The sequence below is a fragment of the Brachyhypopomus gauderio genome, chromosome 17 (genome assembly GCF_052324685.1).
Source record: "Brachyhypopomus gauderio isolate BG-103 chromosome 17, BGAUD_0.2, whole genome shotgun sequence".
Lineage (NCBI taxonomy): Eukaryota > Metazoa > Chordata > Actinopteri > Gymnotiformes > Hypopomidae > Brachyhypopomus > Brachyhypopomus gauderio.
In genome coordinates this window covers 1,408,930-1,419,049 of record NC_135227.1, presented here as the reverse complement: position 1 = coordinate 1,419,049, position 10,120 = coordinate 1,408,930, and the positions used below count along the sequence as shown (strand labels likewise).

The 10,120-nt window shown below is 37.5% G+C and overlaps 2 long non-coding RNA genes across 2 annotated transcripts; both read right to left on the bottom strand.

The window, feature by feature from the left end:
* Positions 1 to 277: 277 nt before the first annotated feature.
* LOC143480616 (uncharacterized) lies at positions 278 to 2,096 on the bottom strand. The gene is made up of 2 exons (XR_013121855.1): positions 1,242 to 2,096; positions 278 to 467 (listed from the first exon to the last, which is right to left on the bottom strand). It is a non-coding gene; the product is annotated as an uncharacterized LOC143480616 (long non-coding RNA).
* Positions 2,097 to 8,092: 5,996 nt separating this feature from the next.
* On the bottom strand, positions 8,093 to 9,912 carry LOC143480617 (uncharacterized). The gene is made up of 2 exons (XR_013121856.1): positions 9,058 to 9,912; positions 8,093 to 8,282 (listed from the first exon to the last, which is right to left on the bottom strand). It is a non-coding gene; the product is annotated as an uncharacterized LOC143480617 (long non-coding RNA).
* Between the last annotated feature and the right edge of the window lie 208 nt (positions 9,913 to 10,120).

Below are 10,120 nucleotides of genomic sequence, written 5' to 3'. Positions count from 1 at the left end.
GACTTGGAAAGGAGCTGAGCCATCTTGGATCCAGCCTTGCCCTCAGCCTCTTCTGCAAGAGAATCTGCCTCTCTAGCAAGACAGGTGGACACATCTTCCAAGCTTTTCTTCCTTTTCTTAAGGTCCTCTAAAGACTGCTCAGTCAGCTTTCTTTTCTGGCTCTGGGATTCCTTTTCTTTCCTGATTCGTTCCTGATCCAGAAAAAGTCAGTATTTTGATTGGGCTGGACCCACAGATGCTAAGAGTTCCTTGGTGAGGGGAACCTGTGACACCTCCATGTATTGTGACATAGTCACATATGAGTCTGTGTTTGTGACATAGTCACATATGAGTCTGTGTTTGTGACATAGTCACATATGAGTCTGTGTTTGTGACATAGTCACATATGAGTCTGTGTTTGTGACATAGTCACATATGAGTCTGTGTGTGACAATTGTGTCCTCTTGCATGTTTTCTGCCTCCACCTCCTTGTTGGAAAATAAGAAATAAAAAGATAGAGGTACACCATCAAATTAAATAATCATACACACATTATACATTTAACAACATGTAGACTCAGCCTATCTTCCAGTATGTCTAAGGCATGGTTTGACCAAAATCCTCACACCCTGCAGCTGATAAAATGTATTAAATGTTACATTTTGTTTAAATTACTGAAATAAATGAAATTATAAAATTAACTAATTACATAACGGCTCAGAATTTTCTTTCCCCAGGCCATCTGTATCTTAAAACACACAAAACTTTTTAAACCCCCTACCTTATTTTCTATTTATTATCCCGATGAAACCAACTTACTTTGTCTAGCCATGCTGAATATGAATTTTAATGTTAACATTGAAAACGTTGGGACACACTACCTGTTTTTACCCTATGTATATATGCCCACTAAAAGGCAATAGATCAGTACAATCAATGTAAATAAAACCATGTGCAATCCATGAAACAGAGCATGGGACAGTGGAACATGTTTCAAAACAACATAACCCATCTACAGGGCGTAGTTGTTTTTCTGTTTGGTGTTTTTTTTTTTTTTTTTTTTTTTTTTTTACATTTTACATGATTTAACACAGTAAATATATTTTTATTTCCTCTAGCTGGGATTTAGCATGCATTGAAAAATTTCTCTAACTTAATGCCATGGACAGTATGGTTCTGAGATGTAGGCTATTTGTATTGTAGCCTAATTGTATAAAATGGTTAACACATTGAAAAGTGGAACATAAGTAAGGATCACTTACTTTGATAAGTTTTAGTAGATCCTGCGCTGTTTCATGGCCCATGAAACGAGAGCCCATGTACCTCGATTGCACATATCCATTGCTCCAGAACCGAACATGAAGATCCAGCTGTTTGGATTTTGTGGTTGAATTAAAGTTTTCATCAAACATTAACACATACGGTCCGGTAAGCGCGCGTATCAACTCTCACTTGATGAAGTCTGCCAAGCCAAATCTAGCTATATATGCGAGTTTGTTTGGTCCACACGTAAAAGTTTTCGCGATATTAGAATCAGGGAACACTGCCATCACTGGATCCTAATGTAGCCCGAATATCATTAGCCGAAGCGCTAGTGATACTGCGGTGGAGTCCGGCGGGACCCAGCACTGACGATAGAGAAGACGGCGGGGATGAGGCACAAAATTGCGTGATGTCTTGAGTCCGCTGAAGGCTTTTCATGGCAAGGGCCGTTTCCTGCCTGCGGTTATTATGGGTTTTGTAGTTTAATTAACACGTGCACACCCCGCACAAACACAGACGACACAGAACTGACTTCCGGACGTTCCGATTAAACTACACTTCTCTAAAATTAACTAAGGTAAAAATTTAAGACCTGACTAAATAAGATTTAAGACCTTGGATGAAAATCTGGCTGTTTTTAAGTCTTTTAAGGCCTTAAATTTAAAGTTTTGAATTTCAGACATTTTAAGACTTTTTAAGACCCCGCGGGAACTCTGTTCAAAAAGCAAAGTCGGACAAAACGTTCTCTGTGCGCGTTTAAGTAATTGACGCTTGTGGTTACCAGTAAACGCATGAAACAGCTCTTTAAATGAGTATATGGGTGGCTCTTAAAAGAGCCGTTGGTTTCGTGTCGAGTTGAGCGTTTAACCTCCGAATCCGTACAGAGTGCGTCCCTGGCGTTTCAGAGCATAAACCACATCCATAGCGGTGACGGTCTTTCTCTTGGCATGTTCGGTGTAGGTAACAGCGTCCCTGATAACGTTCTCCAGGAACACTTTGAGCACACCACGGGTCTCCTCGTAAATCAGACCGGAGATACGCTTGACACCGCCACGACGAGCCAGACGGCGAATGGCGGGTTTAGTAATGCCCTGGATGTTGTCACGGAGAACCTTGCGATGACGCTTAGCGCCTCCTTTCCCAAGACCTTTACCACCCTTACGCTTTTTACTGAATCTTTATTATTGATTTTCAACAGCTATTCAAAAAAAAAACATGTGGGAATATACACCAATAAACAAAATACACACATACATCCTTTTTTTTTTTTTTTTTTTTTTTTCCTTTACATTCAATTACTCACTATCAAAAATCCAAAATGTCCCATGGCAGTGTGTTAATTGTCCTTCTATCGACCGTCCGTTGTCTCCTCAATTCGATTTTTATCTGTTTAAAAACCGTCTCAGCAGAGATATGGCACTGGTTTATTATCATTTTGCATCTTGTTTTCCAAATTTTATTGTTTATTATGCAGATTGTTAGCCAAAACAGGTTGTGAACTTTTTTTGGAAGTGTTTCTATGAATATGCCATGCATGACAGCTTTTTCGTTTATGGTAATATTAAGCCCGATTTCTTTCATGTATTGCCATATCTCTGCTGAGCGGGGACAATATAGCAAAAGGTGCTCAACAGTCTCATCGTTGTTACATCCATTTATAGGGCACAGTTTGGTGGTAACGTAGCAACTCCATTTCACAACGCACCTGACTGATAATCTACCCACACCAATCAACCACATTACGTCTCTCATATTTTCTGAGAGATCTTTACATCTGAGGTTTTTTATCCCTACATCCATTTCGTTAGGTGTAAGGTATTTAAAACAAAAATTACCCCCGTATTCTTTTGCTATGATTTTGTTATAGATTACTTTGTTTGTCATATTTAGCCAGTCTATGTTGGTTTCAGAGTGTTTTGATATAAAGTCACCATATAAAAGCTTAAAATCAGGTATTTTGTGTCTCCCTCTCCCTCGTTTTTTAGTCCAGTCTTTTCTGTCACCTACCCAATCTGCGCGTCTATCTATAGCCTGTGCCACATTTTTACAAAAGGCTATCGTTAATTTGTTTCCCATTTCCATTGCGTTCAGGCCTCCTTTCTCAATAGGTTTAAACAATAGTTCTCTCTTTGTGACCTCTCTGTTTGAGCCCCAGATAAATCTGACGCACATTTTGTTCAATCTGTTAATGGTTTTTTTTATCTGGTGGAAAGACAGTGGCTAAAAACAACAATTTTGAGAGCACAAAGGTTTTAATTATTTTTATTCTACTTTTAAAATTTGATACTTTCCACAAGTCAATTTCGTTCTGGACTTCAATTTCTTTCTGTTTCCAGTTTTCTTCAGCACACTTTCCGTTTGTTAATATTATACCTAAAATTTTAATCTCTTTTTTGCACTCCATATCTAAAGGAGGAGCTGGATTTTTACCCATCCACACAACTTCAGTCTTGTTTGAATTGAGTTTGGCTCCTGAGACACTTTCATATTCTTTAAAAAGCTGTTTAATCACCTCTAATTCTGTTTGGTTTTTGATGAATATAGTCACGTCATCTGCATAGGCAGAGACCTTTATTATTTGGTTAGAGGCAGTTCGGGCGCCTTGGAGCCTATTATCATTTTTAATAATGTTTAAAAGAGGACTGATTGCAATAACATACAGAGCTGCGCTTAAAGGGCAGCCCTGTTTAACCCCTCTCTGTACCTCAAATCCTTCAGTTAAAATCCCATTCACATTAATCTGAACATTGGATCTCATGTACAGCAATCTAATAATGTTAATAAATTTGTCAGGAAAGCCATAATATTTTAACACACACCACAGATATTCTCTTGATATAAAATCAAAAGCTTTCTTTTGGTCTAAGGCAACAATAAAAAACTCTCTTCCAATATTGTTTGTAATCAATTCCCTTAACATACCAAGATTATCCCACATGAATCTTCCTTTAATTGCACATGTTTGTTCACTATCTATTATATTCTGTAATGTTTTAGTCATTCTGTTCATCACAATTTTTGCTAAAATCTTATAATCAATATTCATTACACTTATTTGTCTCCAGTTGTCCAAATCATTCTCATTTCCCTTCTTAAAGATCAAGGAGACAACAGAATGATAAAAATCTTTTTGCATCTCTCCTGTTTTGATACCTTCGTTATACATTTTAACCAATAAGTCGGCGATGTTTGAGCTGCATAATTTATAAAATTCTGATGGAAGGCCATCTGGGCCAGGGCTTTTCCCTACGTTTAACTCAGATATAGCAGTTAAAACTTCTTTAATGGTGATTGGGTTTGTCAGACCATCATCGTTTATGCTTGGTGTTATTTTACAATTGCTTAAAAATTTCAAAATGTCATGATCATCGACGTTAACCCTAGTCGAACCTTCACGACATGTCTTAGCTATTAAGTTCCGTTTATCATTTTCATCAGTTATCACATTACCTAAATCATCCTTAATGCCTTTTATATACTTACTTTCTTTGCGTTTTTGTAACTGTTTGATGATGGTTTGTAAATTTCCTAAGTGAATTGTATCTACACCGGCTTGTATTTGAATATTTAAAGTAAGATCATCATTTATCTGCGTTATTTCTGATTTGATTTTGTATAATTCCTCCTCTTCTTCTTCATCTCTAATCTGTTTAGTCTGGAGTTCTATGTATTTTGAAATCAATGAGTAATATTTTTCATTTTTTTGAATGTTAAGATCTTTGCATTTCCTTTTAAAGAAAGCAGTTATTTGTTTTTTAAAAATAGCCCACATGTGGTTGTCTGATTTCGTTAAAACTCTTAGATCCTTAATTCTATTTATTTCGTCTGTTAATTCACCAACTAATTCTTTATTTTTTAAACAGTTTGTATTTAATTTCCAATACCCAATTTGAGCTCTGTTGTCAAAGCTTAATTTAACAGAAACACCTAGGTGATCCGACTCGACCAGGTATTCAGTTTTATAAATCATGACATGGATTTTGTCAGATACATAGATCCTGTCTATTCTAGTTTTTATTTTTTTGTCAAATCTAGTAAACCCAAAATCTTCCGGGAATTTTTCTCTGAATGAATCTTTGAGTTTACATGTTTCTGAAACCCTTTTCAGCAGTTTACCCTCTCTAGAAATGGAGTTGCTAGGTGGAAATTTATCATTTCTGTGTGTGGTGGTGTTAAAATCTCCACATAATATAGTACTGTATCCAACAGATAATTCATACAGCTTGTGAAGGATCCTCATTTTTCCTGCTCTATCTGGTGGGGTGTACACATTAATTATTCTAATCTTTTGGTTTTTTATATAGCAATCAACCATCAGCAGTCTTCCTGGTATAATATACCGAATCTTAATTATTTCTACATCAATGTTAAACAGTACAGCAACTCCATCTGCTCGGTTTTCACCAATAGAAATTATGATATTTTCATTAATCCACATTTTTTTTAACATCTTCCACATCCTGTGCAGAGGTCAGGATGGGTCACCACCCTTACCTCTTCCAGACATCGCTAAACGTTTCTTTAACTACTTACGGAAAAGAGAAATAATAAAGCTGCAACACCCAGCGCGCCTCTGTTATACTTCTCTACAGGACCTCTTTGAAGACACTGGAGCACTGGAGGAGGCGGAGCTAAATGCCACGTTCCTCCAAAGCCTCCAGCACCACATTTAGACCAACTGGAACAAGGACTCCACGCTAAGTCACAAAAAGTACAATTTTACAATTTGAGATAGTTTAGGCAAGCACAACAAGCAGCAAAGAAAAGGGAAAAGAGAAAGCAAAGAAAGACAGCAACAGTTTAAGAGCAACAAATGCCAGCCTACAACTCTTTCTGTTACTACTACTGCTAATAACAAGAATAAGACTTGGCATAGAAGTACACTATATTGCCAAAAGTATTCGCTCACCCATCCAAATGATCAGGATGAGGTATTTCAATCACTTCCTTGGCCACAGGGGTATAAAATTAAGCACCTTTGCATGCAGACTGTTTTTACAAAGTATTTGTGAAATAATGGGTTGTGCGCCATCCACGCCAAGAGAGTCACCATCATGCCCAAAGACATCCAGCTGGCCCGTCGGATTCGCGGAGAGCGTGCTTAAACTGAGCGCTCAGAGTAAAAGCCCCCAAAAACACAAAGGCTCTTTTAAGAGCCACCTAATTGTTTCACTGCAAAACGAGCAAGTTCACTCAGCAGAGGAATGATTCTCTGAAGCTAAATAAGACAATTGCTGTTTTCACATCTAGTATGAATGAATTTTTTTGATCAGCATTTCTATGTTGAGGCCTAAACCCTGACTGAAATATTTCCTTTAACTGGTTCTGAATCAGGTATTCATGAGCTTAGTTGTTAAGCTAAAACTTTTTCTCAGATCTTTGAAATAAATGGCCTGTCAAGTTCAGTCGTTTTGATAAGTGGTAGGATTACTGCTCATTTGAATGGCTTGGATACATAGCAAATGTTCAGGGAAGAGTTTTTTTTTATTTAGTAAAGGATCAATTGCTATAGGGAGAATTGTTTTTGAGAAAGTGTGTAGGCAACAAATCTGGTAAGCAGGATGAGATGAGCCCTTCAATTTAAAATGATGTGTCCTTGGTGTCATTTCCAACATACAGTAGATTCACCATAGACACCAGTGATCGAATCCTGATACGCAACAAAATTCGCATGAAGCAACTGTACAGGGAAGCCTTGGTTCAATACGATCTATATAATGCACAATACATAATTATTATTTTTTGCAAAACAAGAGTTTTGTTTTTACAGTGAACAGCATTTGCTTTTGTGGACAATAAATATTGTGTTTATAGAGGTTTTGTGAATTGGGTTTTGATAAAGAAGGAAGACGACAAAAAACGAAGAACACAATAACATTCCTAACCATTCATAAATGACCCATTGAATCAGAGATGTCAGGAGCAATAGTTGGTTTTACAGAACCACTGTAGAAAGAATAAGAATGAAATGAAAATTGAAGAATGAAAATTATTTTGTAATATTATCACTGTTAGTATGTTTTGTTTGTGTCCATGTCAGCAAATGTGTACATGAAATCTGAGAAACCAAGATATGACAGAAAACAAATTATGAAAAGTTATCCACAAGATAGCAGACAGCTGAACTCTTACAATAACAGTAAATCCATTAGAATAATGGGAGGCCTTCTCATTTGTTTACCCCTCACCTTCTGTAATGTGTTCTGTACTTTGAATTGATGTGTTTGAAAACTGCTAACATTATTGCCTTATTATTCTTCATTCAATGTAAAAAAAAAATTTTAAATTAAATTTAAGACCAACACAACATATTACCAGAAACAATACAATGATCCCAGAAACTCTTAAAACATTTTATTTTGATTAGTTACAGGATTACATTAATTCAATATTGAAACAGATAATCAAAATAGTAACATTCTCAACCCAAGCAACCTTACCGACAACACTAGCATATCTACATACATATGTACACCCTACATATGTCTGCATTCTTCCTTTATAGTACCAATCTCAGTTTCAAGGATTCTGACTTGGGCAAGCTTTTCTTTGTATGCCCTTCTCAGGGCATTTGACTTGGAAAGGAGCTGAGCCATCTTGGATCCAGCCTTGCCCTCAGCCTCTTCTGCAAGAGAATCTGCCTCTCTAGCAAGACAGGTGGACACATCTTCCAAGCTTTTCTTCCTTTTCTTAAGGTCCTCTAAAGACTGCTCAGTCAGCTTTCTTTTCTGGCTCTGGGATTCCTTTTCTTTCCTGATTCGTTCCTGATCCAGAAAAAGTCAGTATTTTGATTGGGCTGGACCCACAGATGCTAAGAGTTCCTTGGTGAGGGGAACCTGTGACACCTCCATGTATTGTGACATAGTCACATATGAGTCTGTGTTTGTGACATAGTCACATATGAGTCTGTGTTTGTGACATAGTCACATATGAGTCTGTGTTTGTGACATAGTCACATATGAGTCTGTGTTTGTGACATAGTCACATATGAGTCTGTGTGTGACAATTGTGTCCTCTTGCATGTTTTCTGCCTCCACCTCCTTGTTGGAAAATAAGAAATAAAAAGATAGAGGTACACCATCAAATTAAATAATCATACACACATTATACATTTAACAACATGTAGACTCAGCCTATCTTCCAGTATGTCTAAGGCATGGTTTGACCAAAATCCTCACACCCTGCAGCTGATAAAATGTATTAAATGTTACATTTTGTTTAAATTACTGAAATAAATGAAATTATAAAATTAACTAATTACATAACGGCTCAGAATTTTCTTTCCCCAGGCCATCTGTATCTTAAAACACACAAAACTTTTTAAACCCCCTACCTTATTTTCTATTTATTATCCCGATGAAACCAACTTACTTTGTCTAGCCATGCTGAATATGAATTTTAATGTTAACATTGAAAACGTTGGGACACACTACCTGTTTTTACCCTATGTATATATGCCCACTAAAAGGCAATAGATCAGTACAATCAATGTAAATAAAACCATGTGCAATCCATGAAACAGAGCATGGGACAGTGGAACATGTTTCAAAACAACATAACCCATCTACAGGGCGTAGTTGTTTTTCTGTTTGGTGTTTTTTTTTTTTTTTTTTTTTTTTTTTTTACATTTTACATGATTTAACACAGTAAATATATTTTTATTTCCTCTAGCTGGGATTTAGCATGCATTGAAAAATTTCTCTAACTTAATGCCATGGACAGTATGGTTCTGAGATGTAGGCTATTTGTATTGTAGCCTAATTGTATAAAATGGTTAACACATTGAAAAGTGGAACATAAGTAAGGATCACTTACTTTGATAAGTTTTAGTAGATCCTGCGCTGTTTCATGGCCCATGAAACGAGAGCCCATGTACCTCGATTGCACATATCCATTGCTCCAGAACCGAACATGAAGATCCAGCTGTTTGGATTTTGTGGTTGAATTAAAGTTTTCATCAAACATTAACACATACGGTCCGGTAAGCGCGCGTATCAACTCTCACTTGATGAAGTCTGCCAAGCCAAATCTAGCTATATATGCGAGTTTGTTTGGTCCACACGTAAAAGTTTTCGCGATATTAGAATCAGGGAACACTGCCATCACTGGATCCTAATGTAGCCCGAATATCATTAGCCGAAGCGCTAGTGATACTGCGGTGGAGTCCGGCGGGACCCAGCACTGACGATAGAGAAGACGGCGGGGATGAGGCACAAAATTGCGTGATGTCTTGAGTCCGCTGAAGGCTTTTCATGGCAAGGGCCGTTTCCTGCCTGCGGTTATTATGGGTTTTGTAGTTTAATTAACACGTGCACACCCCGCACAAACACAGACGACACAGAACTGACTTCCGGACGTTCCGATTAAACTACACTTCTCTAAAATTAACTAAGGTAAAAATTTAAGACCTGACTAAATAAGATTTAAGACCTTGGATGAAAATCTGGCTGTTTTTAAGTCTTTTAAGGCCTTAAATTTAAAGTTTTGAATTTCAGACATTTTAAGACTTTTTAAGACCCCGCGGGAACTCTGTTCAAAAAGCAAAGTCGGACAAAACGTTCTCTGTGCGCGTTTAAGTAATTGACGCTTGTGGTTACCAGTAAACGCATGAAACAGCTCTTTAAATGAGTATATGGGTGGCTCTTAAAAGAGCCGTTGGTTTCGTGTCGAGTTGAGCGTTTAACCTCCGAATCCGTACAGAGTGCGTCCCTGGCGTTTCAGAGCATAAACCACATCCATAGCGGTGACGGTCTTTCTCTTGGCATGTTCGGTGTAGGTAACAGCGTCCCTGATAACGTTCTCCAGGAACACTTTGAGCACACCACGGGTCTCCTCGTAAATCAGACCGGAGATACGCTTGACACCGCCACGACGAGCC